The sequence below is a fragment of the Canis lupus genome, chromosome 12 (genome assembly GCF_003254725.2).
Source record: "Canis lupus dingo isolate Sandy chromosome 12, ASM325472v2, whole genome shotgun sequence".
Taxonomy (NCBI): domain Eukaryota; kingdom Metazoa; phylum Chordata; class Mammalia; order Carnivora; family Canidae; genus Canis; species Canis lupus.
In genome coordinates, this window is record NC_064254.1 from 63179236 (window position 1) to 63206743 (window position 27508).

The 27508-nt window shown below is 44.0% G+C and overlaps 1 long non-coding RNA gene across 1 annotated transcript; it reads left to right on the top strand.

The window, feature by feature from the left end:
• The first annotated feature begins 1114 nt into the window (after positions 1 to 1114).
• On the top strand, positions 1115 to 27508 carry LOC112658639 (uncharacterized). The gene is made up of 6 exons (XR_003135848.3): positions 1115 to 2129; positions 18622 to 18721; positions 19953 to 20075; positions 21855 to 21885; positions 24409 to 24495; positions 27084 to 27508. It is a non-coding gene; the product is annotated as an uncharacterized LOC112658639 (long non-coding RNA).

Consider the following 27508-nt stretch of genomic DNA (forward strand, 5'->3'; position numbering starts at 1 on the left):
TTAACTCCACATTGCAAAAAAGAGTAGCATCTCTAAGATCCTATGGACTTTTACCTGAGGGAAGCCGGGTGGCTGTCTCCCATTTAAAGGGTTTCTCTTCACATGCAGCCACTTGTCCACTAGTTGGGGCTCTATACAAAGGAAAGAAAACCCGAAGGGGCTGCTTCAGAGTCATTTCCTCGCGGAACAGCATTTTACGTGGTATCCCTAAACTATTTCCTCAGTCTCTGAAAGAAGCTGGCTAATTTTTGTTCCAACACACCAATCATGAGCTTGTGTTATGTCTCTGGATCGGTTGCGTTTGCTTCGCTTACGTTTGTTAGAAAATTCTAAACCCAGTTGACTGCTTTTGGTATGAATTTGCAGGGATCCAGCTCACCTTGCAATGGTACTTATTACAGAATATGAAAATATAAAGTACGTAAATGAAACATTCAGTATATAAATAGTAAGACCATTTTTACTTTTGCTGTTTTTTTTTTTTTTTTCTAGGACAAGGTAGTTTCCAGTCATCTTTTAAAGCCTATGGCAATGTCCTGCACAAATTAGACTCTTCTTGAATGCGGTTTGGTTTCTGCCTCTACCTAAGGACCCGAGTTAGGACAAGACTATCCAGTACCAGTTCTCTGGGAAAAAAAAAAAAATGTTGGGAAACCGTCTTGGTCCATGCTAATGCTTGGCTCTCTCTCTTGGCTGTACTTATTTGGTGTCAGGTTGAAAGATTACCTTGGGTAGTCACATATAATCAAGGTCTCCCAGGGCTTTGCTTACACTTGCGTTTTGTTTTAGGTTTGTTTATCCTGTCTCTCTCCACCTCCCCGGAGATCCTTTGGCAAATCTGATAAACAATGCCTTTTTCTTGCTCAAGGCAGAAAGTCCAATCGAATACAATGGGAGGCCAGACTTGGCTGAAACGCAGGCTGCAGGTGTTCTCTGCATTGTGGTCATCTAAACCAGATGCTGGGAGTCCGAGCACCTGCTTCCCTTCTCTGTCTACACTCTGGAGACTACCACTCCTGGGTAAGCGAGGCCACAGAACCAGGTTGAAGAGAATAATGTACCTAGTGCAGCATCCTTCTGGACAGATACAATGGGTTGCCCTAGAAACAGCTTCACAAAGTTCTCCTTGAAGTTCTCAAATAGATACCATTTGATTTGTTCTCTCCCTCCCTTTCCTGATCTGACACCGCCATCCTCTCAACACACGTGCACTGGACAATATGGTCTACTAGAGGCAGGTACTTGGTGGCAATTTTATTTTTCTCTGGATTATATTATCTGGAAAGACAAGACCGGCCATGGTCAAGAGGGTGATGATTTTTATGGCCCTGATAACAATGATACAGATGCCAAAAGCCTTGCACAGCCTCGGATTTTATGAACATTTCTATAGGTGCCATAAATCTCTGCACAATCCAGAAAGAACATTAAATCGTCTATCTCGAATGTTGAACATTAATAAGAGCTCAGGGAGAAATTGATTGGAGGGGGACTCTGCTATAAGCATTGGCTGCCAGAGAGGTTGGCTCTGGTATTTTTATTAAGGTGATTCTAAGTTCTATGATTTCAGTTCTAAATATTAGTAATAAATTGACTGCATATGTATTCAAACCCTTAACAGCAAACCTGAATGATAGAAGTTCTGTCCTGCTGTTAATATTTTTATTTCCAATTTCAATGTCACTTTTTTTTCCACGAATATCTTTCTGGACAGAGTTCATATTCTGCATTCATACAAAGGGATCTATTTTCTCTGTGTATCCCTGCACTGTGTTCCTAAAAAGTCAACGGAGAAAGCTTTTGCCTTGAGGATTGAAGCCCTGACCCCACTGCACTCTGATGGCTTGCATGCAAACACCCCCAGTGAGGAGGCTGGGGCCATGGCCTGGGGGAGAGGCATGTACTGGGCCTGTGGCCTTCTCAACACCCCCAAGAGAACCTGGTCTCTTGTCAGTGACTTCTACGGATGCCACAGCTTGAGGAAGCCCTTTAGCTTTGCTTCCCATTGCTCTGCGATACATGGATATATTTTTGTTCCTGCACCTCAGACCAAGTCTACCCTGAAAAGAATACTTTGAGATGAAGAATCTGGGATGAGTCCGTGGGCAAGTGAGGGAACGAGAGATGGGGTAAGGTAGGCGGGAGAGGAGTGACAAATCACAGCTAGTGGAATCAACTTGACAGGAAGGACATGCGGCATTGGTGAAAATTCCTTGAAATGAACCAAAGGGTTCATGACATATTTGCCCCAAAAGAGCCGCCTTCCACTCCTGCCCACATTCTTCTCAGCCAAAGCCTCATGAGAAGAGGCCCCCAGACCCAAAATGATTAGGGGAAGAGAGAGAGAGAGAGGGCAGCTCTGGGAGTTGAGAAACTATGGAGACCTCCATCGGCAGATGTGCTGTGCCCAGAGTTCAGAATCCACTTGGGGGTGGCGAAGGGATGGGGCGCGGGGTGGAGGGGCTGCTGCTTAGATGGAGATGAATATGGAAGTGGAGATTACAACCTAAGATAAACAATGCATCTTTTATTTAATACGATCGGAACTGTTTTCACTTATCTGCGTGACTCTTTTGTGCCTCTTAATTTGTCCTTGAAGTTCTGTATCTAATCATTAGCTGAGCAACCAATAATTCTCCCTCAGTCCCCCACCCCTTTTTACAACCAACTTTAATCTTTCGACTCAGTGAAAAACATGTTTCTCCTATCATAACTGGTTTAACAAAAATTCTCTTTCAAGTTTAGATTGCTCAGATACAATGCTTTCCTGCAGCTTCATGCTAGAGAAAGGAATTTACATTAGAAAAGAGAGATTTATGATAGCATTGAATTTCCATTTGAATATGGAGAGTTAATAACATGCATATGTTTTTTTATTATTATTATTTTAAGGTTTAAACTACGCCATAGGCAAGAGGAAAGCTGGAAACTGCGGGGCTGGCAGGGCTCAATGAATAATTTAATCTGGATTTCATTCACAAACAGCAGCTCGCTGCTAGGGAAAGGACCGGTGCGCTTCCCCAGATCGGAACTGGAGGAAGTGCCAGGATTTCCTGATTTGTTTACATTTCTCAAAAAAACTTTTTTTTTTTTTCCCGGGACCAGGACAGAATTAGACTTCCTTTTCCACTTTTGGCTCCTTCCAGGCTATTCTTGTTTAAGGTATTCTCTCCCCTTTCCCTGCATTCTTCTTTGTCGAAGTCTCAGCTGGGTTCTTTTGTCTCACAGAAAGCACGGAGGGGCAGCGAAGGAGGTTGGCAGGGGAATGGGCCTGGCGACAACAATGGGCCCACGGTACCGGCTTTTCCTGGACGCAGCTCAGTCTGCTCCCCCTCCCCTGTTCTGTCGCTCCCTGAGCCTTGCAGCGCGGTCCCCAAGGCCAGGGGGTGGTACGTGTCAAGTGATCTTGGTTCCAGAAGGAGAAACTGAAATCCCTTCCATTCCCATACACTTGGCTGGTGAGACTCATCCTTCAGATAACACGATTTCAGCCAGATCTAAGCATGGGCCGCACAAGTTGCCTCTTGGTTGGGGTGGTGGTGGCGGCGGGGCATTTGGCCAAGCTTCTGGGACCCGTGCCTGGGGGCTTCTCTTTCATCCTGTTATCCTCTCTGCTCGGTTTGGTTTCACTTTCACCATCTTGACCACCTCTCAGTGTTACACAAGCTTGTTTTGAAAATTTACTCTACGTTCATCTGTTTATAAATATTTGACAATCCAGAGTTCAGAGTTCCTTTTCCTAACAAGGGAGCTCTAGGCCGAGGTCTGATGGCCCATCTCCAGGCATAAAAGGCAACCACATCTTGTTGGGGGCTTACAAATAAGTGAGAGAAAGGCAGAGGCTGTGGGAGTGGGAGGGGACAGGTTCCCTGAGAGAGGTGTAACTCTCTTGTTTATTTGCGTTTCTATTTCTTTTCTCCTTCTCTCTTGTTTTTAGGCGAAAGGTCTCTTTTGATTTCACTAGTTAAGGTCATTTCTGTTTGGAAACAGGTCTGCCTTTCTGGCCCTAGGGATAATTGTGAAAGCTGTCTTGGAGCAACCCTATCCTCCCTCCTCGGATACCTTCCTTCCCCATCTTGGGTTCCTTGGGGCAGCCAGTGTCATCTGTCCTTTTTGCTTCCCTAGAAATCCAACCTAATTCTCAGTAGAGAAGCAGATAATTTTGTTTGTACTGGAGAATGGCCCTAAATATGAATTAGCATCACCCCAGTGTTATTTGTACCATAACGGAAGAAGCAATTTCAAGTAAAGGAACGAGTCTCTAAATTGTGGAATTTATGCTATCAGTGGAGGTCCCCTAAGCAAAATGGCTTCCAAGTGTTCCTGTAATCATATCATATGGAGGGTAGATTATGTTTAAAGTCAGGGTCAAGGGACGCCTGGGTGGCTCAGTGGTTGAGTGTCTACCTTCAGCTCAAGGTATGATTCTGAGGTCCTGGGATTGAGTCCCATATCGGGTTCCCCCACAGGGAGCCTGCTTCTCCCTCTGTCTATATCTCTGTCTCTCTCTGTGTCTCTCATGAATAAATAAATAAAATCTTTTTTTTTTTTTTAAAGTCAGGGTCAAGCCAGGCACATGTGTTTATCTCTATCCTTATGTATACGTACGTAGATGTACACACGGGGAGACACAGTTTATCACGAAGGTCCTGCTGGTGCTGCTGTGCAGACAATGAATGACCAGGAGCCTTTTCTAAACTATCTACTAGAATAGTGGAGCTATGAATCCAGACAATATTTAGAGATTGTGAAATGTCATTTCATAGCATTTTCTACTCACTCAAGTGACTGTGGGGATGGCTACCTTTCAGAAGGCCAAAACTGGACTCTGTTCTGTGACCCCCTGCAAAGTTAGGCTGAACAAATGGCTGTTTGAGTCACTGTAACCTCCACATGCATTTGGATGCTCCCAGCGGACTAATGGTGCAAGAAGAGAGTGTCAGTGGACACTAGCATAGTTTGGCTCATCAAAAGAATACAACATTTTTTCTTTTTTTCTCCTACTGGTTTCAGAGACAGTACTGAAGGTGAAAAGAACCAAGGTGTAACCTTTTGATGATTTCCTTCAAAGCTTGCTTTGGGTGATCATTGACAACAAGCACCTAGGAAATGATCAGCTGACAAGTGGTTAAGCGAAGCGCATATTCCAAAATCGCATAATGTCCTCATCAGGGTCTAGAGAAAGATGTAAAATGACTAATGACCTGAGCTCTAATATGACATGTATCTTCTAAGGGGAAAATCCCCCACAACACACTTGAGGGATGGGAAGAAAGGAAACCAGCTTTGTGACAGCGTTAATAGAAAACCTAAACACTTCCGAAATCGGGTGAATAAATACGCAGCCTCGACGGTAGAGTATAATACATTTTATATATTTTTTACTCTTTCGACTACTTTACTGAGGTGTGACTGACACATAAAAAGCTGTGCATGTTTGATGTCTGTAACTCCATGCGCACGGGGGAGAATGCGGTGCACCTGGTCCTGTGTCTACAGGTACTGCAGATGTCAGCATTTTACGTTATGGTTCATACAACGTTGAGTGCTCTTAATCCCAGGTCTTCATTTCAAGAGAAGACCAGATGCAGGCAGCTAACTGGAGAGAGCTATCCCTACCTCCATGGACACAGCGAATATTCAGTAGGACCCTCAGATTTCTCTCCTGTTAGTAAATGAGATCCCCTGGCTCCTCCGAAAGGCCTCTTGGAAACTTAGGAGTCCAACTTGAGTGCCCTGTAGGCCGACACGGTGATTCCTTTGGGTTTGTCTCTGGTGCTAACCTAGACTCTTGCACAGAGGAAACACGCATTGGTCCAAAGACAGTCCCAACGTGCCGGGCACCAGAGGTGCTGCAGATGGGATGGTTTCCATGTAGCAAGGACACGTGCTGGTTTTGCCTTATGGTTATCGGAAGCCTGAGAGCCTCCTGTGCCAGGCACTCAAGAGTCGTCTGAGTCCTGGTAGGCCACATCACCTCCCCAGCCTGTGACGGAGAGATTTTTTTCCTCTCACGCAAAAAGTGCACCTGCCTCTCTTTCTCTGGGAGCGGGCAATGCTGAGAGGCTGCATAGGCACACGTTTCTAGGCCCAGATTTATGTCTTCTTACACATCATGTTCTCAGTTCAGTAGCTACGAAGCTACTGAATGTTAAGTAAGGTGTGAAAATACAGGGGTCTCCAATTCCGGCAACATTTTAAGAATTGCCGCACTTATTAAGAATTGCACACGGTGGGCGGGTAGGTGAGAGCAGATTCCAGGTATATATAAATGACTTCGTTTTCTTTTTAAAGAGTTATTGTGTATGTGGTACCTGTCATGTCTCCACCATTGGCTTATGAGTCTTCGTAGGATGGTCAGCTGGGCTCTCCTCTCTCTTTAGCCTTTCCTTCTAGATTCCCAAAGATGCCTTAGAAGGAATCGCTCCCTAAAGCCACAGGGAAGTTTCTGGGTAGCTTTAGTTCGGAGAGTGCAGCAGAGTGTGTGGGCACCTGGGTAACAGTCAGCTTGGGTGAGGTGAGGCTGCACAGAATAAGTCAGCAGATCTGAAAAAATGTGTGGATATGACGAACAGGGAGATTTGGCCTTCCTCATAAATCCCCTCTTCCACTCTTGGCAGACAGCATAAAGGACTCTACTTCAGAGGAGGGAAAGCTGAGGAAAGATGGGGAGGGTGTGATCATCCAAGACTACTTTGGGATCCACCGGCAAAAAAACAAGATGAAAGCATGCAGTTTCTGACTATGGGACCAGATGCGCCTCGATATCTCTTGAGCCAATGGCAGAGTCATTTCTCTTATTTCCTTTACCCCACCCCACCCAGCTCTGATACCTCTTCCTACCACTTAAGCTTGACACATTTAGCCCCCCTGAGAGAAAGGGACGTTGGCTTGGACAAAGTCCACACCCACCACGCCCACCCCCCTTGGGCCATCTTGTTATCTCTTCTAGGAGTGTGATTTAGTACCACATGACACTAAGATATGATAACCTGAACTCTCTATTACTTTAGGAAAGACAACTGAGCAAAAAAAAAAAAAAAAAAAAAAAAATGCTTGTTGGAATAGCCCTGCTGATTATAGCTAGCAGGTGTTATCTTGGAAGAAGATGGAAAATAATACAGAGCCAAGAGTTGTTTTGGATGGCTAAAGTGAATTCAAAACTAGATGAAGATCTGCCCACATGTTAAGAAAATCCTCAAAGACATGACAACTGTCAAGATTGCACTTCTTAGCAGTTATCACCTACTTTTTGTTTTCTGCTTCATCAGCTATATAACCCGGCAAGTTTCAGTATTAGGATTTCCTGCTACACTTTTAGTTTTCAGTTACAGATTGACTAGGGCCTGCCAGTATGTCTGGCCTACTGATGTTTGCTGGTAGATTATCCTTGTAAAAGTTACTATTGTCAGGGTTCATTTTTTTTTTCTCAAGATAATGAGGAATGGCAATTCAAATGAATTCCCCGGCCTCCTCGCTAGTGATGGTCCAACAACTATGAACAAAACAGAAAGACAGCCTCCTTGTAAAGAAACCTTCTTGTTTAAAATACAATAGCCAACTAAGCAAACACACACAAGCAAGAAAACAGCCCATGGTGGGGTTTACCAACCTGCAGAGTTCAGACTTGGCCCAAGCCAGGGACCGGCCTCTCGTACAGGGATTCATTTTCCCTTTTCTCAATATTGAATGGAACTCCCTTGTTAAAGGCTTATGACTTATTGTCTCAAGCTGGAACTGGGACAAATTCAAGGCAGGATGAAAGGAAGTCTCCAAAACAATAGCATTGAAATTCTCTCAGGGCTTTTTCAATTGTGAGAATGCAGTGCTCTGGAGTCGCTACGCCGTGTCCAGACGCAGGACTCCATAGAGTGGCAGCGTGCCTCAGTGGCGTATCTTTGCTTTTCAGTCTCAGGACGTGGCCTCCTCTGGTGGAATGAACATTGATAGGGATTTTTAATGTTTTCTTCCATTGAGTTGCAAATATTCTCCAGTTTTCCAGTGGTTAAAACATAGCCAGGCTACGCGAAGAGCCTAAGAGCACGTGGTCCAGTCCTCAGTACAAAACTTTAGCCATCCTTACCCTGTACCGGGTTCGAAGCCGCATGCGCTACCTGCCTTAGTTCATTTGATCTTCACAACAATCTTATGGGCGCAGGTACTATTATTATTTCTAGCTCAAGGACAGAGAAATGGAGAGGTTAAGCAACCTGCCTAAGGTCGCGTGCCTTGGGAGTGCCAAGTCAGGATTTGAACCTGGGCAGTCTCACGCCATTGCCATATTGGTAACCACTGAGCAGTATTGCCTCCTAAGAAGAGTAAGCTGCCTGGATTAAAGGATGTGAGGTATGGAGGGCCGGGGAAGACTTGGTTTTTGTTCCAAAGAAGCCCAGCACATTTAGTTTTTGAGATGAGTCCTGAAATTCTCCCACTGAGTAAATAAAGAGGCTGGATAAGGTGGGTCCTGCTATGTTTTACTACACAGCTGATCTTCCCAATTTTATTTCGTTCTATTCCCGGCCTGCCTGTTTCTGAAAAGCGATCGAAATAAGTAACATGCACTCATATATGTTTATTCCAGGTTTCTGCAGAGCCCCAGTCTCATTTCAACCCCGTCCTACACATCACCGCTGAATCCAGGCCTTCTGGTACCTCCTGTATCGTCCTTGAACCTTCCAGCCCCACCCTAAACTCACTCTTCCTTTTCATTTGGATTTCTCTAGCTCTCTAACCGTGTCACCCAGTCACCCAGACTCTGAAGCTCAGGGTAAGATACATTTCCCTCTTTCCTGGACTGTCCCTGCCTCCATCCCCTCCCCAGGTACACAATCAGTTAGTCATCAGCCTTGCTGATGATTCCTTGCGCCGTATCTGTCCCCGCCTAGTTCTACTGTGAGGAACCAAATTGCTAAAACCAGATTTTGGAATAAATTTCCAAGTAGTTTGCCCACCTTCAGGCTCTCTGCCCTTGAGACAGTTACCAGAGTGAAGTTGTGAAGCAATTCCTTCAAGAGTTTTGGGGGCTTTATGATGTGCCAGGCACCGTTCTAAGCTGGAGACACATCACCTCTCTGCCTTGCTCTTGATGTCACTTCAGCTTGGAGTCTTTACCCTCCCTCTTGCCAATATTTCTGCTTTCAGCACCAGTGAGTTCTCTGCCTCTACCAATGGATGAGGTCATGGTACACGCACAATCTTTCCCCACTGACCCGAGGCAGGGTAGATTTAGAGAGCCCTAGCCTGACACCTGACTGTGGTGGAAAGTCTCTTTTTTTTTTTTTTTTTTTTTTGGAAAGTCTCTTTGTACTGATCTAGCCTGCTCACCCTCTTAAGTTTCTGCTTTGATTCTAATGCCCACCATAGACCTTAGTCTTGGTACTTGAACTTATGCCACATGATTGTTGAGCTCCTCCTGGTGACCTCCTTCTTCATATATCTTACACAGTGTCCCCTGAATGTAACCGTGCTGGTACACTCCATCCCTGTGAGGTCCAACTTCCCAAAAGACTGTAGTTTCTGAGAGTCTCTCTGCCCCTTTGGAAACTAGAATATTGGGGTTACTTATTGAACAATCAAGAAATGTTTTTGAAGCCTGTCTACATGCCAGAGGCCAATCACAAAACACATAAGAGGAATGACAATTTCCTGTGTTCGTGGTGCCCACTCTCTCACTGGGGCAAGAGGTTATGGAAAGAAGATAACTGTGGAGAATGAGAAAGACTATGGAGCAAATAAAATGAGCTGCTGAGATGGAGGAAGAGGAGGGCAGAGGCTGGCTTAGATAAGATGCTAAAGGAAAGCATCTCAGGTGGGACTTGCACGATGAGAATGAGCCGGCCTTGTATAAAATGAGGCACCTGTTCCAAGCAGAGGGAACTGCTGATGAATAATACTACTGGCTGCACCAGCCTGGCATGCTCTAGAAACAGAAGAGAGACCAACAGATGAGCAAAGGAGGGGAGAGCGGTAAGAAAGGTGGCTACAGGGGCCTGAGCACGGAGGCCTTGTTGCTCGTGCCTGAGAAGTAGTTTTGTTGGATTTTCCCCAGTTATTGGCTGCCTGACCCTCCAGCTCTTCTGGCCTGTTCATCAGACTGCCCTTCCCCTCAACCCCCTCCTGTCTGATTTGTCCTCCCCGATGACTTCTAGACGGCACCCGCTTTGGTGGCAGGATATGGTTACAGACTATTGGATTCCACTCACTGCCCACCTCTTGGCCATTACATGGTGTCCACCCAAGTTCTACCTGTCTTCCAAAGTTTTCCTAAATGATCCCAGCTAGTGAAAGACCCTTTACCAGTAGCCTGCCTTGGAATGAGTCATCACATCCTAGTTTATATACTCTGGTGTCACCTTCCCTTCAGATTATATGCCTTGGAAAGTAGGGACTGTGTCTGGTACGATTTCGTTCCACTTGGATTAAATAGCATAGTGTCTTGCTCTCAGCAGCCATGTGATAATAACTGTTTTGGAGAATAAACTCTTTTTTTTTTTTTTTGAGAATAAACTCTTTGTGATGATTTCTGGCTATTGTCATGAGGATTAAGAATATTTGTAAAGCATCTGGAGCATCGTGGGTTCTAAATAAATCACAACACTATGATGGTTATCACAGTTGTGTGACTTTGGGCATAACTCTTTATGTTGAAATGATGTTGCTGGAAAAACGGATTTCTAAAATGCTTTCTGGTTCTAAAACTTGAGCACGACTTGGACGAACACCCTGGAGAAGCTCAGGAAAAGACAGTCTTTGGCAGTTGAGTTACATTTCCCCTTCAAGTAGGAAGGCTTGAAGGCACTGCAGATTCTTTTTAGAGCTTTGGTGGAAATTCACAATAGGTTATTTTCAATAATATAGCAAGTGGGCATCTGTTCTTAGCAATATTTCAGACATTTGGGGTCTATAAACAGTGATAATACCTTTTTCAAATGTGCACTTGCAATAGCAAGCATTGTAGGAGAGGTGGATAAACAGAAATTCTCGTACACTTCTGGTGGGTGTAAATGTCACAACACTCTTTGGAGGATGATTAGAAGACAGCTAGGAAAGTAAAAGATGCACATATTACTTACACGAGCCAGCAGTTCTGCCCCTGGAGAAACTCGAGCACATTGATAAAGAGGCTTGTTTTAGCGATTCATGAGAGCTCTGCTTGTCATAGCAAAATTTGAAGCAACCCAAGTGTATGAATATAGGAGGGATAAAGAAATTGTGGTGCATCCATATATGGCCATTAAGATGAGTGAGCTACGTATACAACTATCAACACAGGTAAATATCGAAAACACAAAACTCAGTGAAAAAGCAAATTGGATAATCATAATAGCTTTTAAATAAAGTTGAAAACCGGGAGTATATAGTTATGGATATGAGCATAAAATGTTAAAGTGCGACAACGTGGACGGGCAACACAAAATTCAGAATAACTCCAGGAGGGATGAAGGGAGGGGAGTAGAATTGGGAGAAGGATATGTAAGGGGCTTTGACTGAATAAAGAATATGGGGCAGCCCGGGTGGCTCAGCGGTTTGGCGCCTGCCTTCGGCCCAGGGCGTGATCCTGGAGACCCGGGATCGAGTCCCATGTCGGGCTCCCTGCATGGAGCCTGCTTCTCCCTCTGCCTGTGTCTCTGCCTCTCCCTCTCTCTCTGTGCCTCTTATGACTAAATAAGTCTTTTTTTAAAAAAAGAATATGTTTTTTTCCTTAAGGGCGACTGGGTGGCTCAATCGGCTAAGTGTCTGACTCTTGACTTTAGCTTAGGTTTGGTATCAGGGCCATGAGATCAAGCCCCGTGTTGGGCTTCATGCTGAGTGTTGAGTTAGTTTAAGTAAGAGTCTCTCTTTCTCCCTCTGCTCACCCCCCTACCCCCCACTCACGCTCTCTCTGTCTCTTTCTAAAACAAACAAAAGATGTGAAAGAAATAGGGCAAAATACTAAGATTTGATGAAGCTGGATGCATATATCAGTGCTTATTATTACTATATTTCTTTTGTAGACTTGTAATAATTAATGGAAAATAGAACTATTAAAATACACCTCTAAGTAGTTGGATTTGGGAGGAGAACCGGTAATTTAAGCTACTCTTGAAGTGGCTAACTAAAGCCTCCTTCTTGATACTTGTCTTTGTGTTTGCCTAAGGAAAACACCTGGATTTGAGACTCAGTATCAATAATTACAATGAATATAATGAAAATAATTAAGATGACACATTTCAAGAAGTCTTTCTTACTATTACATCCTGGAAGTATATAGCGTTATTTTCCTTTAGACAGATTTCATCTGACCAAATGCCCACCGAAGCACTTAATTGTGTGTTGTCTTTTATGTTCATTTAAATACTTCATGCGTTTGGGATCCCTGGGTGGCTCAGTGGTTGAGTGTCTGCCTTCGGCCCAGGGCGTGATCCTGGAGTCCCGGGATCGAGTCCCACATCAGGCTCCTGCATGGAGCTTGCTTCTCCCTCTGCCTGTGTCTCTGCCTCTCTCTCTGTGTCTCTCATGAATAAATAAATAAAATCTTAAAAAAAAATATTTCATGCGTTTATCTTAACTTTCCAGCTGAACCGAACCAGAACCCTGATGATCCAGTTTTTAGTCTGGAGTTTCTCTTGTTAACAGCTTGCCTCTTTCCTACTCAATAAATGCTTTTTGAGGGGATGAATAATCATAGTTTTAACGCACCAATTTCTCTTGTAAAGGGAAACCTAGTCAGTCTTCTGTGCACAGGGGAACCTTCCATCGACTAAAGAATTTGATGTGTCTCTAGGATACAGGACATGACAGTATTCTTTTCCCAGTTGGTGGAGTGCAATAAACCAACCTGATTCTTTATTCTATAAAAATGCACACTTCACTTGTGTCTGGAGAAGGCCACTGGCCTCCCATCAGGCTCCCAGAGCAGCGAGGAGTGCTCCTCCCCTGCTGTCTGGCATCACTGGTGCTCATCCAGGAAACACACACCTGGCCCTGCCCCTCCTCTATTTTGATTGACACACGTATTTGTCAAAGGCAAAAAGTCAGATCTTAATATTCGGACCTGAACACTCAATGAATTCACAATGATGGCCGGAAAAATTAGTGGATACAGGCAAAATTGTTTTCAGCCATGTGGATGAAAGCAATCTCTACTTTTCTCTAATACTTGGTCCGGCTTTGAGGTTCTCTAGTTCCACCAGATAAAACGCCAAGCCTTTGTAGTGTGTTTTGTTGTATGTGTGTGTTTTTTCCCTCCTTTTTTTTTTTTTTTTTTGATGTGAGCTGGCATCTCTCATGAAAAGATAAAGGCATCAATTAACTATACTCCCAACCCCCAAGGATAAAAGCTATTGTTGTGAACAGGAGTTAGGCACGCACATGGTATCAAATAAGGGCCTGGAAACAGACTGCTGCCAAGGAAAACAGATGTCTGCCTCCTTTAAGGAGCCCAAATTATGTGTATATTAGCGATTGCTAATCTCCTGATTGATTTCACAGCGATGGCATCGATGCTCCAATTTGGTTGAGCACCATCATTGCCGTCACCACTGTCACAATACAATTTAAAAAATGATTCAATCCACCGGTAACACCACCACAACAATAAAGCGCTAGCCAAGGAGCCAACCCTGCAAGAGACGAGGAGGCAGCGAATGCAAAAATGATAAAGGGTCAGGCCGGTGTCTGCCTCCGTGGCTTTGCTGTCACGGCACAAGTCCAGATGTGGGCAGGAGAGGAATTCCCCCGCCTGACAATGAGTAAGAGCCACGAACTCACAATCATAGGATGCACGAGACAATGACGAATTGTATATGTCGAGCGTATAGAAGACAATCGGACCGGTCACTTTCTTCCTAGTGGAACCCACCAGCGAAATGGGGACTGAAAAGAAAATTCCACTTGAGGTTTTGTACACTGTTTTTCCTGTTTTCCTGACATGGTTATAAATAAGAAAAAGGACAGATGTTCGGATTCCCTGTGCAGTCCCATGACCGTGTTTCATCCTTTTATTGGGTTGCTCCTATTGTTCCTCTTATGTTGTTGTTTTTAAACTCGCCTGCACATGCTGTCCTCAGGAGCTTCGGGTTCTCTTTCTCTCTTTCTTGTGCCCTCTTTCTGCCTTTCTCCTTTCCTCCTTCCTGACTTCTTTTTCCTTCCTTCCTTCCTTCCTTCCTTCCTTCCTTCCTTCCTTCCTTCCTTCCATTTCTCAGGATGATTGGGAGGAGAGAGGCAGGCCTAGATCATGAGCCAGAATCAAGAGGAGCTGCATGAAGCAGAGGGCCTGCCTAGAAAACAGACAGCAGTACATGCTGGCAGAGCCCAGTTTACTCTCTCTGTCTCCACAGAGGCCAGCTCAGTCCTGGATTACGTTCACCTGAAGGGGACACATCCAGAAAGAGGTCAACTCGAAGCTTAAATAACTTCAGCGTGACCAGGCTGGTCATGAGAGCATGAAAAAAATTCTGAAGTCTGTCTAGAGGGTCAGCTTCACTCTCGGGAGGCAGAGGGTCCAGTTTAATAAGTAATGCCTGCTATCAATACAAGGGTAGGCTCAAACTTTTACTTGCTTCCGAGCTGAGCTCCCCGCTGCCCCTTCCCAGGGATTTGAGGGATGCACATCGAAAAGGCTCGCTGGCTGGGAGAAGGACTGCGAAGTCAGTTGAGCTGCAGTGGGCTCTGTTGTGTTCTTTTCTTTGCATCAGTTCCTCTAGAAAAGCTCTACTAACCTAGGTGTTTCATTCCGAGCTCTTTCCACTTTTTCAAACCAAAACACCTTACTGTCACGCAGGTCTTAGGAGACTCCCAGTCCCTACCAACAGTCAGGAAAAATGATGTCCACGTTCCTGGTCTCCACTGCCCAGTGGTCCAAGGCTGCTTCTACAAGATACAAACAAACACCTAGATGTTTCCAGATTGGGGATGTTGGTCTGCCCGGTGCCAAACATCTGGATAGTTGAAAACATCAGGATGCTTGGCATCAAGCAGACAAAACATCTGGATGGCTGCTTGAGTTTTTCACTTTTTAACTGGATGTTTGGTGTCATGTAGACACAAGCTGAGGTTCTGACTTCATCCTGTAACAGCTCCCAGGCTGCCAGGCTGGCTCCAGATTCCTTTTATTGCAACTGACATTTTTACAAGGAAACTTTGCATTCTGTGTGATGCCTGTTGCTCTCATGCCCAGAAACAGATTCGTTACTCAGGAAAAAACAGCCCAAACCAACCCCCAAATGCATCATGCGAGAGCAAGGGTCTGAAGAAGCTGGAGAATTTCAGAATCACCACTGTCTTTGTGAGCAGAATCGTGGCACAGCCTTAGTAAGAGGGGGTGGCTGGCGGGAGAAGATCTCCAGAGAGGTAAAAGCGCCAGATCCATTCGACCAGCCCTCAGTTGGGCCCACTCCCATTTCAACCAAGAAGTATCATTTCCATGCTGGCAAAGGTGGTGCTTCCTACACTGCTGGATGTACATTAATGACAAATGGCCACGCATCCCATAAAATACAGCAGTGATTCCACAAATGGGGTAGTTTAGAAAATGTCATTTTCTCCAGATTTTTTTGCAGAGAAGATGCTCGGCTGTCCCTCATTTGAGTTGCATGATCCAATGAGGGCTTCTACGTTTTCCCACTTTGGAACAACTGTGCCAATGATGAAAGTAAATGATCAACAACGACTTATTGAGCACCTTCCGTGCCTGGCTGTCATGAACTGTCTGACTTCACACGCTTTCTCATCTCTGCTCTTGCCAAGTGTACTTATTAGCTTCTCCGATGAGCTCATACCTGCCTACTTGCTGTGAGCAGCCCTGCTCTGAGGCACAGAAGGATCCTTGGCCTTAGAAAGTTTTTGGAACAGGTTCAAGCTAGACTCCTTCCCCTTATCTCTCCATGCCTGATATATAAGCTCCCTTGCCTGGGACACTTCAATCTTTGGCCTGGGTTTGTTTTTTTTTTTTTTTTTTTTTCCTCCATTTGTGTCCCTCGTCACTGACTTTTTAGCCTTGGAGACTAGATTCTTTATCTCTGGGCTCCAATCTCGCCAGCTCTGAATGATGCTTATTAGCTATTGGAATGGCAAGATTTGCTGCTTCCTGCCTGCCTTAACAGCAACCACTTGTTGAGTACAGGATCTAGCACTGAGCTGACCTTTTTTATATACTACCTTATTAAATCCGCACATGAGGTCAGTAGTGTAAACTGCTACTTCATAGAGTAGAAACCGAGGTTCAGAGCAATTTAACAACTTGCCTCAGCTTACAAGTAGAAACCAAGAGAAGTGGAGGCAGCATTCAAACCCAGGATTGACTGACTCCCAAGTCCAGACACGGAAGTGCGGTTTGGGGCTGTCTCGGCCTGTCTTCTAGACTTGACCTCTTGCTCACCTAGCCCACAGTATGTCGCCACCTCCAACACTTTGACTTTTCCTTACTTGACTGACTTTATTTGTCCCATGCCTCACATGGGATTCACTCTTTCTACCCAGAATAAGGATTTATTGGGCAATATATCTTGAATGCCCACTCTGTGGTAGGCGCTGTGTTTTGTGCTAAGAATGACATGATAAGCAAGATAAGACCTCGGCTCTGCCCTTATGGCGTAGTGCCTCGTGGGGGAGACAGACAAGGAAAAAGACAATTTTAATTCGGTGCAATTAGTGACACAGGAGCTATTTATAGTAACTGGCTAGGCCCGGTTCTGGGGCCTTCTGGTTTTCCCTGTTACTATAGTCCCAGCTGGTCCTCTTTTTCTCTTCCTGACTCAGCTGACATTGGGTCCTCCAAGTCCCCTACCAGGAGGGCTCACTTGAAGGTCATAGCAGATGGAAGGTCAGCAGTCTCGGGGCCACCATCTAGCGGAACTTAGAATCGGGTTCTGTTCCCCAGATCTGATATTCACTGGTCCAGGCATAACAACCAGTCTCCTACAGCTCCCTCCAGTCCCCTTTGCAGCCTGACAGGTAAAGGTTCTAGGGTTCTAGGTATGAGCTGTTTTATTGCCAGCATTTTCATCAGAGATTCATAAGATCTATGAAGGTTAAACCAAAATTCCCAAGTTTTGGGCTGAATTACCTTCCTCAATATTTTCTAGATGTTCTCTAGGATAGAGGCTACAGTATTCCCTTGCCCCACCCAGGGCAGGGGTCGGTCTTAGAACCTAGGGAATAGATGACTCCTGACTTAGACTGGTGTTCAGAATTCCCTTTTGCCATGTTTCATCTCCTGATGCCAGGGTTATCTGGATTTCATGTGAATTTGCTGTACATAAATCTACACTGAGCTTGGGACCACTGAGATGTAACTTTCAGAATCACTCACTGTAGACTGGTCAATTTACACTTGATCTTGTACAATACTGATAATTTTCTTAAAAACATAGAAACCTATAAAAAATGTAATCTCACCCAGAAAAGTGATGATACGCATAATTAAATGCTCAACAAATATTTGTTGAATAAATTAAATAAAGTCAAAACAAGAACTGGGGCCAGCACTCAAGTAGCACACATTCACACACACACACACACACACACACACACACACAGGTCTCTTAATCACCATTTCCTGATTTGAATTTGCTTGAATTGAGTTGCACTACAATCTGTCTGGGGAGATAAGATTTATAGGTATGAAACAATTAAGAACAATAAAAGGCAGCACACCTCGGTGTCTCTGTCTCATATCAACTGCCTGTGGATAAAGGAGATAGCCTCAGGGATCAAAGTTGTCAGCAAAACACTTATGGAAGCTGAAAGATTGAGATGGACTTTGGGCTGCTAATACATTTCACATATTTCCAGATGAGTTTTTCAAAAATTCCATAGTAGATGTACCACCCTCATTTTACTACTAAAAAAAAAAAAAAAAAGTAGAAAAGAGATGAGAAATTATTTAAAGAGTATTCACATCTAAAGTGATCATTTTGTTCTAATTTGTAAATATTGATGTCTACTATACACCATCCTTGATTGCCAAGAATTAGGCATATGACATGGGCAGGAAAGACATGCTGTCTCCTTTGGGGCACCACAGTGCTGTGTATGGGCTATAAATAAGAAATTAAAAGACAATGCAGTGAGCGCTAAAAAAGAATTATGTAATGTACGCTAGAAGAACCCAACAAATGACTGAATCTGCCTTTCTGGGCAAAAATGGGGAAGATGTCTGTAAGGAAATATTTGGGCCCTGAGTCTGAAAGATGACCTTGAGCTCACTGTGCTGGGGAGAGAGAAAGCCTCAGAGAGGCGATGACCTGTATCAGGAAAGAGCATGGCGTGCACAGACGCCAAGGATGTTGGCCAGGGAGGGTAAGAACAGGCGATGAAGTGCCTCCAGCCCCTTGCCAAGTGGCTAAAGACTTCAGAACTTTGTGCTGGCTTATCCTTCTAGAATATGGATTCTAGAGCATTTTCTCTCTACTTTTCTTCTTCTTTCTACCTTAGCAGAACATGGTACACCCCGCCATGGTGTCCATCTCTGGCCCTTGGCTGCAAGAGTACGTTTCTAAAGATGGTAAAGGATCAAAGCCAAGCACGTCAGTTATACCTCATACTCTATTGACTTGCAAATGTGATTCTTTTCTCCCAGATATTAGGCAATTCCATGTTCCATTTTGGCTGGGCAACACATTTTGAAATTCTTTCTTTTAGAAGCCAGAGTGGCCGACAGAAAGCATCTCAAAATTCAGGAAACCATGGAGAGGATCATCCTTCCTTCTGGCCCCATGACAATGCACTCCATGGATCCCAGGTGCTTGCCTCTATTCTGGGAAGGGGCTCTAGTTTGGAGATTTGCACAGTCCATTAAATCATTTCTGTGTCCTGCTGAGTCTTCCTGCTATGAGCCCAAGCCCTCCACACAAGCATGAAGCTGATAGAAATCCCTGCCAGGAAAAATAGAGCCTTGAGTAAGCTCGACCAGTCAAGGGTTCACCCCTTTCACAGGATTTTAAAGGATATGGTACCTGTTAGGAACCGAGTCAAGATTTCTGCTTAACTCTCTACAGGCCAGACTTAGCCATGTTTGTGAAGCCTGTCCCAGTACTAAGTTTACAAAATGGTGCTCTCCCCTCATGGATTTTCATTTAAAGGAAAAATACATTTGTTTCCTCCACATTAAATTAACTTGCTTGATTTTTTTTCAACTTTCCTAAAATATTTATTTTTCGCTTCACATTCCAAATTAAGGTGAACAGCCAGATTTCTAGGCTCACTTGGTCTCTTACTCATTGCTTCTCAGACTGAATTTTGGTGATTTTGTTAAAAAGCAATTTCTGAATGAGGAGATTGGGGTGGACCTGAGATTCTGTATTTTTTTTAAGAGAGAGAGAGAGAGAGAGAGAACACGTGAGTGGGGCAGGAGAGGCCAAGGGAGAGAGAGAGAGAGAGAGAACCCCAAGCAGGCTCCACACTGGGAAGGGCTTGATCTCATCATGACCCTGAGATCTCGACCTGAGCTGAAACCAAGAGTCCAATACTTAATAGGTGAGCCACCCAGGTGCCCCCGAGATTCTGCATTTATTTTTTTAAAGATTTTATTTGTTTATTCATGAGATACACACACACACACACACACACACACAGACAGAGAGAGAGAGAGAGAGAGAGGCAGAGACACAGGCAGAGGGAGAAGCAGGCTCCATGCAGGGAGCCCGACATGGGACTCGATCTCGATCTCCGGGATCATGCCCTGGGCTGAAGGCAGTGCCAAACCACTGAGCCACCTGGGCTGCCCAGATTCTGCATTTCTAACGAGCTCTCAGGTGATGGCAATGCTGAAGGTCCACCTATTGCATTAGGGGTAGCATGACTGTAGAATATTGAGCTCCCTCTATGGACCAGGCATTGGGAGAAGAGGACAGAGGACACTACTTTTTTATAACCAGTGTATGACTCCAATTAATTAGTAAGACCTGATTTTATTCTTGATTGAGAATTATAAGTGACCACAGTTAGACTCTTTCATCTACTTTTATCTATAGATTGATTATTGACTGAGTTACAAGCAGAGTCTTCTAACTTTCCAGGAAATACAAAGTAGTCACCATCAACTCTGATTCTCTAAGATTTGTCCCGCCTTTTGGGTAATTGATTTATTCTGAGAGGTGAGTGCTTCCCAATCTTGTTGTTTTCATATAATAGAAAAATATAATATTGGTGTGTCACCTCAAGGGAAGTTGGTTGCCTCTGGACTAGCCATTGGCCATTAGAAAGCGAACAGCCCAGGAGCTGCCCGATGGAGATCAAAACTGTGGCATAGCAGTAACTCATACACTCAGCCACCTGGCTGGCAAGCTCTGTTGTTTGCTATTGTCCCTCGGCTTCAGAAATTCATCTTTAATATATAAATGCCAATGCGAACAGTAATATCAAGGTCCCTATCAGGTAAGAGTCTAGTGGGGATTAATTGAGAGCTAACTCAAGTAAAGGAGGACTCTAGGTACAACCCAGAGCATGCCAAGGAAAAAGAGGAATGGCATAGGGCAGGCCAGGAGAAAAGGGATGGTGGAAAGTCACCAAAGGTGAGTTCACCTTCTGCAAATTTTGCCAAAGGCCCGCCTGTCTCAGCCTTGATCACACTTGCCCCAAATATCTCCCCCTCCCTCCCAGCATAGATTGTGAATCTACATGCAGACCAAGTAATAAAAAGCAAAGCGGTAAGAAACCTGAGCAGGTATCTGTTTTTGCACTGAATATATGTATTTTTCCCCTGAGTTGAAAGGCAATGATTAAATTAAAAAATCCTTTTGAAATGTTTCTATGATAAGGAATTAGCACCCAAACCCACGTGAAAGGATAATCCCCTTCTACAATATGTTTTCTTCTTTGTAGACCAGAGTCAGCATACATTTTCTACAAAGGGCCAGAAAGTAAACCTTTTAAGCTCTGTGGCCCATACAATATCTGCAGCAACAACTCAAATGTTGTAGCATCCATAAACAGCACATAAATAAATGAGCACGAATGTGCTCCAAAATAACCGTATTTTCAAAATCAGGCGATGGGCCGCATTTGGCCTGCAGTCTGTGACCCTGTTACGGATAACACCTCTCATATTAATTAACCAAAAATAAAAGTTGAACGTAGAAAAGAACAGAGCATAGCTACTTGCAGGGTGAGCTGGGCAATCGCAACAGCATGAGGACAGATGCTTTCTGAGCACCAGACGCTGAACACAAATACCCACCCATAGCTTCTGGAAAGTCGTAGTTTGCCTGGCTTATTGCCAGGAGTAAGATGTAAGTGGGAAATTTAAGACTTAGTTGAGGCAAACGTTCTATGAAATGAGTCTTCTAGGTCAAGTTGGTAGACAGATTTGAAACTCCACTATTTTGCATAATTTTTTGCTTTTTTAAGTTTTCCACCAGCCCTTTGCGATCGCAATTGTCATGCATGAGAAGGCACCCAGAAATAGTCATCTGCAGAAACACTGCACAGTTGGTACAGGTTGCATTCTTATGTTTTATTAAAATTCTTCTTTGACCACATACCAATTAATCTCCAACTTCGAGCCTATGAGGCTATGCTAATTTGGATGTCTGGTTTGTTAGCAGGGACCATCCAGCAGTTTAAATTGCACTCTCTGAATTTCTCAAAAGGGGCCAGATATAGACTCTAAATATTATGACCTTGAAATACAACAGACAGATAAGAACTTTTTTAGGATCGTAAAATGTATATGCACATTTACTGTACACACGATGCAGATAGGGACATATTCAGAAGTCAAACTTTTCTTCCTGTGTGGCCCTTTCTGCATTAACTATTAAACTGCATTTTAAATGTAAATTAAAGGTATCTAAACGCAAGCACTTTTATGTTAATTGCACAAGTAACAATTTACTTCGCTCAATTATGTTTCCATTTTTGTTTTGTTTTTACAGGAAGTGAAATCTCTGTCAGATAGAACAGTAGGTAAGACTGGGATTTCTTGTTTGTAATAAGTGTGTTGTTCACATTATGCCTTTTAACATTTATCCTAAATCAACCCTTTAATCTAGGAGTCTTTGATCCTAGTTCCTTTCTAGAGTCTTCAATACCAGAACTTCCCCCAAGTTATTCTTGTGTAAATCGATATCATGGATGTTAGAAGGCAATAAATGAACAATGCCACATCTAGTATTTATAACAACAGGGATTATTAGCTTAATTACCTTATCCTTTTGAAATATCTGAAGAAGAATTATGACCTCTGGGACACCAGCAGCAGTCACCTAATCTATTTCTTACGTTAGAGCTGCAAAGTCTCCAGCAGGCATCCCTACGTGGTCTGGCTTATTGCAAGCACTATGGGGCATTTAGCAGTGGCCTGTCATGGAATTCTAAAGGCAGAGTGCTGATTTCAGGAGCCTTGAAATTTCTCTAAAAAGTTAAATTACAAAATTCAGTCTGGGGACCAGTCTGGAAGCATTAAATTTTTGTCAAATGAGGACAAGAGACAAAAATCTTCCATCTACCCTAATCCTAACTTCAAAAAAGGAAGGACACTGGAACACCAAAATTGTAAGTAGGAAATAATCCTCAAACTGAAGTAGCAGGTCTTTTGGAAAAGACTTGCTATGTTGTTTTATTTTATTTTTTCCACTTTAATGTAGTCTGGGAAACAAATGCATAAGTGATAAAGGAGAGGGAATTAGAAAAATCTTCAAAAAAGCCCCCTTCATATCTTAAATAGAATCAGAAGGGTTATTTTCTGTGTTTAGGTGCAATCATTCAGAACTGCTCCTTTATAGCAAGTGAATTTAAAAGAGTGAAAAATGGAATCGTTTTTCCAAAACGATTTTTTTTTTCCAAAAAAAGTCTTCCACTCCAGCACTGTAATTCTATGGGACAGGTTCCTTTAACAGGCTAGCACCTTTCTTAGAATATCATCCCCGGAATTAAAATGCAGAGAAATGCACCTCAATATTTGCTGCACTTTTCAGGTGGTCAAATGAAAGCCATTATTCAAGAGAGCTATTAATATGATGATTTCAACTGGTAGTGATCATAACCACATACAAATATTAAAGAATGGCCATCCTTCTATATAAAGCGATATTTCCTGGTAAATCTATTTTAAAAACATTTTAAGTGGAAAATTACCATACCCCACACAACAACAACAAAAAAACTGCAGAAGATGTTTTCAGCTCCTTTCCTATCCGATTCTCATTTCCTGTCCACTGGCCTCGGGGGTATAAACCAAGCAAAATTTCAAAAGCTCTTGGAAAAACAGAAGCTGTGTGTGTGTGTGTGTGTGTGTGTGTGTGTGTGTGTGTGTCTTGGCGAGGTAGGCGGATGGTAAAATCAAAACAGATTATAACTGTCCCTTTTTCTGTAATTTGTCTACCTCTTCCAAAGGCACAGACACACACACATGCTCTGGGTTGGTGGATGGCCCTGTGGTAGGCAGAGCCTGATTGATAATGTGCTGTGATGAGGGAATCCAGTGGAAGCATTCACTGAGGGAACATAAATGGTTTGGGATACACCAAAGTCATCCTATCATCAGGGTTGTCAAGAAAGCTGCTATAAATATCAACACTTAATTCGTTATATAGCAAAAAGCATGGAGAAAATTCACTGGGACCAGGGCTGGGTAGTGGGTCCCACTAATCAAATACCCTTTGGAGCTGGTCGGTCAGGCTGAGAGCACCACAGAGTGGAGCTGGAGAGTAGGGCTGGGTGGGAGCAGCCGGGCCTGGAGTTATGAGTCAGTGTACGTTCAGACACAACAGTGAGCGTGGCTGTATGGACGGGCTTACGCAAAGGGAGAAGGGATCATTAAAAAGTGAAATCCCTGCGTTGTGAGATGCTGCAGCAATACAGGAAATCGACATTAGGATCCGTGGTTTCCTGCAAATGGTGAATCTAAGAGAATATAAAAAAACAAAGCCACATGTTTCAATTATCAATGGAGATGTACCCAAAGATTTCCCACCCTGTTAGCGTTGGGGACAAACATATGTGGGACAAAACAGGAAGTCGGGGAAGAGTAATGCTAGAAGACGGGAATAGGATGTGTGCAAAATATTCACTTGGAACATCGCTGGTAGCCGATTAGGCGGAGGGGGTGGGTTAATGAGTTCATGCAAGAGGAATAATGAAAATCGTAGCTCATCTTTCCTGAGGAAGGCTGCTGTTTCAGGCACTGGGAGAAGGGCTCCATGCAGTTACTAAATCTATACTTCTCAAAGAGAAGGTGGATTAATCCACAGGATGGATTAATAAGGACATCAGTGATGGGTAGCTGCCTTTTTATCACCACTGGCAAATGTACTGCCTTTATTATGCGTTCCAGGTGACTAATATCAATAGCTTGTCCTCTGGTTATTAGAAAGAATGAAGTCTAAATACCGAAAAAGGATAAACAACATACAGATAAATATTTTGAAAGAACCCAGATTTGGAAAGTCCTAATACATTGCCAAACTTTCAACATTTTCCTCACCACAGAATGACTCCTCTGAGAACAAAGTAATTGCTGACTTCAAAGAGCTCCAAGGAAGTTCAGTGGATGGAAAGAATTTGGCCAGCAACTGGGTGAATCAAATCTAGAGTTTTTCTTTCTATCACTGGTGCGTGCGTGCGTCTGTGTGTGTGTGTATGTGTGTGTGAAGCACATGGGTATTTCTACAAAATTTGACTACTGAAGTATTTCTCAAAGTCCCAAAGAGAAGAGAATGGTAATGCTTCCTCTGGGCTGTTTCCTACTTGGGCTCTCCCAGTGTTAATTATGGACACCAGGAGTTCTCAAACCTAGCTGGGCCTTAGAGTCAGGTGGGGAGCCTGAAATGTATATTTCTTTCTTTTTTTTAAAGGTTTATTTATTCATTCATTCATTCATCCATTCATTCATTCGAGACACAGAAAGTGAGGCAGAGACACAGGCAGAGGGAGAAGCAGGCTCCATGCAGGGAGCCTGACGTAGGACTCAATCCCAGGTCTCCAGGACCATGCCCTGGGCTGAAGGTGGCATTAAACTGCTGAGCCACCCAGGGATCCCTGAAATGTATATTTCTTGAGTCCTACCTCAACCTTAGTCAAGCTCTCCAGGGCTGGAGTGGGCATATGTATTTGATGCTGATACCAGTTTGGGTGTAATTTAATTCAGGCTGGCAGAGAATCTTGTGAACCATCATCTAAACAGTTCCATAGACACTCAGGTTAAGTGGCTGTTTCTATTAAGTTATTCCCTTAACGACTCCTCGAGGGCTTTGACTTTAATGGATTGACCTGTCCATACTGCCAAATGAGACCCTCCGTTGCGTTCCTGTCTTTCAAGGAAAGGAACATGACCTATCATGAAATCCTAGGGGAACCAGGCCAATCTGGCTTTGAAATTGATGGCTGTTTGGACTGATGCCCCCACTGTCCCAAATGGATTTAGGGAATAAGCCTTAGTATCTGCCCTCAGCCAGATGCTCACATGGATTCCAAACAAATAATTCAAACCGAAAATCTCCCCAGTGCCACATGAGACATCATAATAAGCCCTTGGTTCCACTGATTCTTTTTTTTTTTTAGTTTTTTATGTTGAGATGGTCTCTTGGTCCAGAATTCTCCCCACTACAAATTCAGCTTATCAGGCTGTTAGAGCCCTCAATCAATGGACAGAATCACACACAAGGGACAAAGGCATCAAAATCCTGAGACCACAGCTACTTGACTTTTTAGGTCACTAAGTCTCACTGGAGGATAGCCTATGTTGACTACTGGTTTTCCTTTTTTGAAAATTATTTTGGCAAATCAACCTCCACCAGCAACTCACATGGTGTGTTTGTGAATTTGGCCAAAATAGAGCAAGGCGTCTTCAAGACCCCGGCATTCGTTCCTCTCCTGGAGAGACAGGGACATGGGCGCTTGTTCTCATCCCTGGGGAAATGACCCCTCATGAATCAAAATGCTTTGCTCTTGGCCAGGGCAGTCTCAGAGGCACATGCTTCCTACTCCAATCCTTTCTTTCCTTTTGAGTCTTAACAGTTATGGAAGTTGGGAAGAATGAATACATGATTACATTTATTCATTGGGCAATTTACCCCAACATTTATCTCTCATCGCTGTGGGCCAAGAACTTTAAGGGATAAAAGGTGAACCATGGAGAGAATAAATTATATATAATTTCTCATGAAGAGTAGAAAGCGATTGGCAGCATGGAAAGAACATTAAAACATTAAAATTGCTCTATGAGCTTTGTGGCTAGAGCTTATATATCACATAATGGAAGGGAAGTTTATGAGGGAAGGTTTCCTCTCTTTCCAATCTCTCTCTCTCTCTTTTTTAAGAGAGAGGGAGGGGCAGAGGGAGCCAGAGAGAAAGAATCCCAAGCAGGCCCTATGTCCAGTACGGAGCCCCATGTGGGGCTTGATCTCATTACCCAGAGACATCATGACCTGAGCTGAAATCAAGAGTCAGATGCTTAACTGACTGAGTCACCCAGGTGCCCCTCCAGTCCTCGAATTTTAAGTATGTGGTATAATATGGCTCCTGAAATGCCTTTGAGGCCTTGTGTGGTGGGAGTCTCTGTTAAAATGTCAGCACTCATGGGGTTGACGGGGACCAAGGCTAGCTTTCCAGGAGAACACCTCGGATCACCTGGGGAGCTTGTGGAGTCTGAAGATTTCTGCTGGCACCACAGAGGTCCAGAATCGCAGGACGGGGCTGACTCCCTCATGTCAACTCTATGCTGCATGTGCTAAATTCTCCTGGGGATGAGGCCAGTATCTTTTGGGGTCAGATCCCTGGTTAAACTGATTTTGTTTCCCACAACCCTAAACCGCAAGGAGACAGGAAGCAAAGTAAAGTTGAACACCTAGTAGCAGTCACTTTTATGGTATCGAATTCCCATGGCCACCTGCTTCATGGCTCTGAAGACGCGCTGAGAAAAAGATCAAGGAAGGGACCTGAGTCATTGAGGGGTCAGTGGTAGAACCTGGCTCTGGACTCAGATCTCCATCCTGCTAGGGCACTGGTGTTTCCGTCTTGCCCCCTAGGACACATAGGGGTTAGTTAGTACCTGCCAAATGGAATTGAGTCAGAAACAAAGTAGAGCTTCCGGAAGTCTCCAGTTGTGACAGTGGATCCATCTATTTCTTTTTTCTATCTATCTTTTCTTTTTGCAATTCTCTTAGTCGGCGCCATGAGCACCAGTGAAGAAAGCTGAATGCTGGCACCTCTCCCCGGGCAGGCCCCCAGAGCTGCGTGATGTGGTGTGCAGGTGACACAGACCCAGCCCCCCAGGGTCTACAGCCAGTGGTGGGGGCGATGGAGCCTTGCCCAGTCCTGCCAGCGCATCTTTTCCCTTCTCAGCACGGTAATTGGAACAAGGGCTGAGCAGAGGCACAGCATGCTATTGGCAAAAGATCTTTTTCCGGCTCTACCCTTGAAGACAGAGAAAAGGAAAAGCCATCTTATAAGGTTCCACTGCGTCTTCCTCAAGGTTGCCTTCATCTGGCATGGTGGCATGGGCAGAGTGCACACCCCGTCAGAAGCATCCGGGATAGGCACAGTCATTCCATCAGTCATCAAGATAACTGAGAAGCTTGTGCCTGTGGGC